We start from the raw sequence: 8,827 nt of genomic DNA, 5'->3' as shown, positions 1-8,827 counted from the left end.
TTTTTAATGGACAGTAGAAGCTAGTTTCTTTCCGTGGTCGCAGGTTACGCGTACACGCCCACTTGAGCGTCACTCGCCCCGTGTAAACCCGATTTCCACGGGATTGAATAAGCAAAAAATGAATGAATCCAACACGGCTTCCAAGAAAAGAATCAGTTCCCCTCCGAGCGTTGAAGACGAAGCGGCTGAATTCCAGCGACGTGCCGAGAGTCGTGAATAACGACCGTTAGCATCTTTAGCACTATCGAGCTAACATGCTTCCATTCCGCATCGGGACACTTACTTCGTTGCATTCCCCGGCTCGGTGTCTTGAGCCCCCCCCCCCCCCCCCATCAGTAGCGATCAAGGTGAGCCCCCCCCCCTCCCCCCTCTCCCCCGAGGCGAAGCCGAGCCACCGGCCCGCGCGTTTCCCCCCCGCCGCCCCGCCTTGCGTCACGTTTCTGATCGTCAGCCACAACAACAGACGTGGCGGCTGAGGCAAAGCGCCGCAGGACTTTGCATCAGAACCCTTTGAAGGCCGGGCGAGTGTGTTGCTGAGTCAACAGACAGAGATACGTATACATAAAAAAAGGGCATATAGGACACAAATTAGCACGGATTAGTGTAGAATAAGCGAATCATGGAGTTGTGGATTCTGCCGATCCTTTTACCCGGATGAATGAAGATGGATTTAAATGTTAACTCATGATCTTCATGGTTTTGCATCGATGGTGTCTTTGCTAAAGTTATGGCTGCATGCTTTAATATCTCCCCCCCCCCTCTCTCCCCCCCAAACTCTCTTTTGCCGAAGCGTTTATGGTTTCCAACGCCGCCGCCTTCCGGTTACATCACAGGTCTCTCAGCCCGCCGGTCCGCATCCAGCCGTGACGAATGAACGATTTTCTCCGGTACTCCCCCCCCCTCCTCCACCTCCTCCCCCTCCTCCTCCTCCTTCCCCCTCCGTCAGGAGACCAGGCTTTTCCTGTGGCCCTATATCCATAAATCCATTATAAATGAGGTGCGGCGGCATTTTACAGCGAGACATGTGAGGCGTGCGAGACGCCGCAGACCGGCGGCTTCCTGTCTTCCAGGAAGGAGCGGCCCGGCGCCGCGTGACCCGGCCCAACGCCGCGTGACCTGGCCACGTGTCAGGAAACCAGGTGAGAGGAACTATCTGACAGATTAATGTAACAGTTGAGATGCATTCATATGGTCACTCATCAGGGGAAGAAGTCCCGCGTGATTGGTCCACACGGCTTTTTCTCTGTCGGAGCGGCACGCCTTGATTGGCCGGCCTCGCTCGGGTTCTCAGAGGCGCATCAAAGGCTTGTGATTTCGGGTGTGGGGGGGGAGGGGTACTTTCTCCAGGTATTTCAACAAAAAATCGTGTCCTTTTCATCTGGCGGTGGCGTTTTTTTCCGGCGACGCCGCATTTGATGTCTGAGCCGAGGACTCGGCGGAGGCTTTGAAGGCGCTCGGCGTCGCGCGGGCGAGAATTAATTTGAATGTTTCCCCGATAGTTGCGGCGTGTCACATGATGACGGGTCTCTGAGCTCTGAGCCACCGTATTCTCTCTGATGCTTCATCCTACACACACACACACACACACACACATAGCACAGATAAAAAGCACGCACCACATTAGGCAGGCCGGAACAAAGAGAACGAGAGACCGTGCTCTAATCCACTTTGGTTGGTGAAGCCTCAGAGCGTGAGCAGCAGACCTGCTACACACACACACACACACACACACACACACACACACACACACACACACACGCACACACACACACACACACACACACCTGCACACACACATGCAAAGTTGCACCGATGAGAGCCACAATGGAAACTCATGAGTCACGAGCGCTCCTGTGCCGTTCTGCCAACCTAAATCATCGTGGCGTTGAGTCACTACACAGGAAGCTTCCTGTGTGTGTGTGTGTGTGTGTATTTAATTTTATTTGCACATAATTGTTCTTGCAAAATCCTCCATTTATTTGCAGTGTTTTCTCTTCATTCGGCGCACGGCACCAGCAATACGTGTGAGAATGTGTGCATGTGTTCCCAGTGTGTGTGTGTGTCTGTGTCTGTGTGTGTGCGTGTGTGTGTGTGTGTGTGTGTGTGTGTGTGTGTGTGTGTGAAACACATTAAGATCGGCCACAAAGGGGAAAGCCGTTTTAAACAAGCGGCATCCTGTGCTGCAGAGGAGTGAAGCTAACCTGTGCTCTTCTGTCCGGTGGGCGGCTCAAGGGAGTCAGCCACGCCACGAAGAACCTCCCAGAAGGGGATTTCTCTCTCTCTCTCTCTCTCTCTCTCTCTCTCTCTCTCTCGCGCTCGCCTTTCCAAAAACACCAGGCCGGCCTGCATCCTGCGGTGCCTTTAATTTCCTTTCTCCTCAGTGTGCGTTCTGATAACCGCGTAACAAGGTTGACATGTCAACACAACCCCGGGTCGGCAAATCATTTTTCCATAGAGATAATGAGGGCTTTTAACATTCCTGTTGCGCCAACACGATTGAGTAAACACACTCTCACACACACACACACACACACACACACACACACACACACGCACGCACGCACAGATAGGGATACGCGTAGAGGGCATAATGACCCGTGATGTGTGTGTGTGTGGCGGCGGCGGCGGCTTGATAAAACCATGTGACACGTGATAATAAAAACGTCGAACGCCGTGATCCCCGGTTGTCGATTTCGACGCTAACGCACAAACACTCGGCGGTCAACGGTGAAAAATAAATATATTGTATATTTAATCTGAGCATACTTGAGTATACTTGAAGCCCTACGAATCATACATATACTTAATATATTTACGTTGTGATTAAATAGTATTAAAGTACTATTTGAAGTGTATTAAGTGTATTTTTGGTGCTAAATTGGAACAACTTAAAGTTTACTTAGTACATTTAAAGTACATGACTGTGTATGTATATGGAGGACTTAAAATGTCTTATTTATTTAACCATTTATTTAGTCCTGTATTTATTTATTTATTTATTCCTGTATTTATTTATTTATTCATTTATTTAAGCGTTTATTTATTTATTCCTGTATTTATTTATTTATACATTTATTTAAGCATTAATTTGTGTAATCCTGTATTTATTTATTTATACATTTATTTAAGAATGTATTTATTTAAGAATGTATTTATTTATTTATACATTTATTCATGCATTTATTCATTTATACATTTATTTCAGCATTTATTTATTCCTGTATTTATTCATGCATTTATTTATTTATTTATACTTTTTATTACTACATTTTAAGTCCTCCATACTAATATGCATGACGATAGTTCACTTAAACAGTATATAATATATATTTAAATACATTAAAGTATATATTTTTTTCATCTGCTCGACTACAGAAATTTAAAGATATCTTTTATAGAGCCGTCACCCAGGTGAAAAGTATACTTAAATACTAATTTTTTACTTAATATATTTAATTTGCGTTTAAATAGTATTTAAGTACTATTTGTAGTGTATTAAGTGTATTTGTTGTGCTAAATTGGAACATCTTAAAGTATACTTAGTAAAATGTAAGTACATGACTGTGTGTGTGCTGATATGCATGACGATAGTTCACTTAAATAGCATACAGTATATTTTAATACATTAAAGTATATATATTTTCCGCCTGCTCGACCGCAGACGTCTACAGAAAGCTTTCAGCCGCTCGTTGGACTGGAGGAATGTACATTTGTTTCAGTGTTGTTCCATTCTTAGATCGTGGGGACACAAACACGTCCTGCTGGGGGCCCCAGAGAGTCATCGAGGCCCCCGGACTGCTTCTGTGGAAACACCAGAAACCAGTCGGAGTGCCGATGTGACAGGAAGGTGGGAGGCTCAGAAACTGAAACCCAGGTGGAGTGAGACGCAGCGCCGGCCTCTGACCTTTACATTAAAGAGAATTAGACGGATATGGAAAATCCTTGCCGTGAATACTCCTCTCACACCCGGGCTCTTAAATAGCAACATGAATGTGTCGCAATCCCCAAAAAGGAAGAAAAGGCTGCGGCTCGGAGGACGAACCCGTCACTCGAGCCGGAGGCCGATGGGAGCTCGTCTCTCTGGCCTCGGCAGCAGCGGCCGGCGGCCTCAGGTGACTCCTCCTCCATTGATGAGCTGAGCAGCCATCACTTCCACTCTGGGGAGCAGGACCCCCCCCCCCCCCACACACCATCCTCTTGCACTTTAGCCATGTGCAAGGCTTCCTCTACACCCCCCCCCCTTCTCCCTTTACTCCCCCCCCCCCACAGCAGAAGGCCCGGAGCTTAAATTAGCGCTGTGGCAGCCGGCCATCTGACAGTAGAGCGAGGCGGCGGCGGCGGCCATTCATTCCTCTGGAAGCCTGAGTCGTTGGAGGCGGGGCTTATGGAGTGGGTTTACTCGGGGGGGTTTTTTCTTCTTTTTCTTCTTCTCCGCTAGTCACTCCATCGCGGTTTGAGAAGAAGAAGAAAAATGGACGCCGAAATCCAAACTCAGCACAAAGTCTAGATTAGCCGACGAAGGAGACACAAAGGAGACACAAAGGAGACACGAAGGAGTCTCCTTTGTGTCTCCTTCATGTCTCCTCCGTGTCTCCTTTGTGTCTCCATTGTGTCTCCTTCGTGTCTCCTCCGTGTCTCCTCCGTGTCTCCTTCATGTCTCCTCCATGTCTCCTCCGTGTCTCCTTCGTGTCTCCTCCGTGTCTCCTCCGTGTCTCCTTCGTGTCTCCTCCGTTTCTCCTCCGTGTCTCCTCCGTGTCTCCTTCGTGTCTCCTCCGTGTCTCCTCCGTGTCTCCTCCGTTTCTCCTCCGTGTCTCCTCCGTGTCTCCTTCATGTCTCCTCCATGTCTCCTCCGTGTCTCCTCCGGGTCTCCTCCGTGTCTCCTCCGGGTCTCCTCCGTGTCTCTTTCGTGTCTCCTCCGTGTTTCCTCCGTGTCTCCTCCGTGTCTCCTCCGTGTCTCCTCTGTGTCTCCTTCGTGTCTCCTCCGTGTCTCCTTCGTGTCTCCTCCGTGTCTCCTCCGTGTCTCCTTCATGTCTCCTCCTTGTCTCCTTTGTGTCTCCTTCGTGTCTCCTCCGTGTCTCCTCCGTGTCTCCTCCGTGTCTCCTCCGTGTCTCCTCCGTGTCTCCTTCGTGTCTCCTTCGTGTCTCCTCCGTGTCTCCTCCGTGTCTCCTTCGTGTCTCCTCCGTGTCTCCTTCGTGTCTAATGTTGCTTACATGTGACAGTCCAGTCTCTTGACTAGGCGGGACTCTGAGTTTGCCTTCATAATTTCTTTTAAAATCAAATGTTATCTCCTTTTAGCCGTGAATAAATTGGCCTTTCCCCCCAAACAATGTGGCTCACCACAGTCCCACAGCGGTTACTATGGGATGTCAGAGTGTCATGTGATGACAGCATCTGTTCCAGTGTGATGAAGAGGAGGGAGGCCATGTCTTCTTCTCCTGGAGGCCACATGAAGAGGCTTCCTTTCGGGGGAGAGAGTCGTTGGCCAAACGAAGGAATTTAAAGTGTTTCTTGTCTTCTTTTCTCCCTCATATAATATATATATATATATATATATATATATATATAATACAATGGAGATACGCGTCCTGCATATTTAGAGAATGTTTTTAATTATGTTACAACCGGGGCCTCTCAATTGCAGGTAATTTCTCAGCAGGAAATGGGGAATTTTTCCAAGGCTGCAATAATTACATCATGCCTGTGTTATTTGCATCTGTGTGTGTGTGTGTGTGTGTGTGTGTGTGTGTGTGTGTGCACAAGCGGAGAGAGAGAGACGAAGAGTAATTAGATTCGCGAGAAAATGAAACCAAATGAAAATGGAAATGCGTGTGTGTGAATCTGTGGGTAAACAACACACACACACACACACACACACAGCCCTTCCTGGGTGTGCTTGTGGCACCACAGGCCGTGTTTACTGTTAACGGAGCGCGCTGATGGGAACATGACACGGTGACCTTTGAAGACAAAGGAATCTGGTGGGAATACCAGAAGGAAGAAACCTTTTTCTCTGCTGCTCTTATTTGCCTTCACACACACACGCACACACACACACACACACACACACACACCTGTGAGGTCAGCGTTAAAGCTCAGACCGTCCGAGTCAGCGGAAAGCGACGGCTGAAGTGCCGCTCTGAGAAACCAGCAGCCGAGCGGTTCTCATCCTCCTCGTTATCTCCTCACCGGTGCTCTCCGTCTGCGGGGGGGGGGGGGGGGGGCATCAAAGGCGTATCTCACATCTGACTCAAAAGAGTCACGGGGCCTCATCTGGCAGAGGCGCTGTATGAAAAGCTGTGTGCGGTTATGCCGAGCCTTCCCGAGACACGGCGTCCCCGTCTCGTTGTCCGTCTCTGCGGACGCCATCGCGTTTCAAGAATACAGGAGAGGAAGAAGAAGAAGAAGAAGAGGAAGGGGGGCTGAGGAGGGGGGGGAGGTTAGGAGACTCTTCAGTCACTTAATGGTCGATGCTGAACACTCTGACCCCAATGCTGGTTGCCTCAGGCCGAGGGCTCTGTGTGACACGCCGGACACGGGAGACACAGATCACCACCGCCACGGCTAACGGCGCTAACGCCGCTAACTGTGACGGTCATCGCCTTCACAGGTCCTGTGTCTCCTTCGTGTCTCCTTCGTGTCTCCTTCGTGTCTCCTTCATGTCCCCTTCGTGTCTCCTTCATCGCTCCTTCATGTCTACTTCGTGTCTCCTTTGTGTCTCCCTCATGTCTACTTTGTGTCTCCTTCGTGTCTCCTTCATGTATACTTCGTGGCTCCTTCATGTCTACTTCGTGTCTCCTTCATGTCTCATTCATGTCTACTTTGTGTCTCCTTCATGTCTACTTCGTGTCTCCTTCGTGTCTCCTTCATGTCTCCTTCATGTCTACTTTGTGTCTCCTTCATGTCTACTTCGTGTCTCCTTTGTGTCTCCTTCATGTCTACTTCGTGTCTCCTTTGTGTCTCCTTCATGTCTCCTTCGTGTCTCCTTCATGTCTACTTCGTGTCTCCTTTGTGTCTCCTTCATGTCTACTTCGTGTCTCCTTTGTGTCTCCTTCATGTCTCCTTCATATATTCTTTGTATCTAATTTGTGCCTCCTTCGTATCTCCTTCGTGTCTCCTTCGTGCTTCCTTCGTATCTCCTTCATGCCTCCTTCGTGCCTCCTTCGTGTCTCCTTCGTGTCTCCTTCGTATCTCCTTCGTGTCTCCTTTTGTTTTGAATAACGGCGTCATCACACTTTCACAAACTCTAAAACCCAGGAACAGCCGTCAACTTCAAAGAACGTCAAAACACTCATTCGATAATGTCTTCGCACGTTCGTATCTGCCATTAAATCAATGCCCATTTTTATAAGACGTTCCTCTTTTTCTCTGCGCCGTACATTCATGACGTCACTGCCATGTCCCTCCGTCTAAAGAATGGAGTCAACGCTCCATTATTCTGTCTTCATTTCACACGCAGCCGTGTTGCAACCGCCCCGAATGAAATGCATTTGAGCGACGGCCGTGCTTCTCCTTTCTATAGTTTGTGTTTTTGCTGGTGCACGGGTCATATGTAGGTAACAGGTGGAGGAGGGTTAGGGTGGGGCTGCAGCGGTGGAGCAGGTGGAGGCGAGGACGTCGCTCGCTTACCGTGCGCTGCACCGCTGGAGCTCAACTTCCTGCCTGCGTGTGTTGGTGTGGTCTCATGTGACAAGCCTGATATCCACCAGACACTGGCAGGTGCAGAAACACACACACACACACACACACACACACACGCACACACACACACAAGGCTGCTTTGAAATCCTTCTTCTGTGCAATCACTCACAATTCTGTGGGTGTCAAGACAGCGGGGATAACCGCGCCGCATGACAATGAGATCAAAACAAACATGGCCGCCTCCTTGTTTGTATAATTGACGATGCCTTCAAGAGAGATGAAGACTTGTTTGTAGGAGACATGAAAGAGACACGAAGGAGACATGAAGGAGATATGAAGGAGACACGAAGGAGACACGAAAGAGACACGAAGGAGACATGAAAGAGACACGAAGGATATTTAAAGGAGACACGAAGGAGACACGAAGTAGACATAAAGGAGATATGAAGGAGATATGAAGGAGACACGAAGGAGACATGAAAGAGACACGAAGGACATTTAAAGGAGACACGAAGGAGACACGAAGTAGACACGAAGTAGACATGAAGGAGATATGAAGGAGACAAGAAGGAGACACAAAGGAGACACGAAGAAGACACAAAGGGGACACGAAGGAGACATGAAAGAGACACGAAGGATATTTAAAGGAGACACGAAGGAGACACGAAGTAGACATAAAGGAGATATGAAGGAGATATGAAGGAGACACGAAGGAGACATGAAAGAGACACGAAGGACATTTAAAGGAGACACGAAGGAGACACGAAGTAGACACGAAGTAGACATGAAGGAGATATGAAGGAGACAAGAAGGAGACACAAAGGAGACACGAAGAAGACACAAAGGGGACATGAAGGAGACACGAAGTAGACAGAAAGGAGACATGAAGGAGACACGAAGGAGACACGAAGGGGACATGAAGGAGACACGAAGTAGACAGAAAGGAGACATGAAGGAGACATGAAGGAGAAACAAAGGAGACACGAAGAAGACACAAAGGGGACATGAAGGAGACACGAAGTAGACAGAAAGGAGACATGAAGGAGACATGAAGGAGACACGAAGTTGACATAAAGGAGACATAAAGGAGACATGAAGGAGACACGAAAGAGACACGAAGGATAGCGGGGATAACCGCGCCGCATCACGATTGGTTCAAAACAAACATGGCCGTCTCTCTGTTATACTT

This window comes from Pseudoliparis swirei, chromosome 12 (genome assembly GCF_029220125.1).
Source record: "Pseudoliparis swirei isolate HS2019 ecotype Mariana Trench chromosome 12, NWPU_hadal_v1, whole genome shotgun sequence".
In the NCBI taxonomy this organism is placed as follows: Eukaryota; Metazoa; Chordata; class Actinopteri; order Perciformes; family Liparidae; genus Pseudoliparis; species Pseudoliparis swirei.
Note: the sequence above shows the minus strand (reverse complement) of the source record.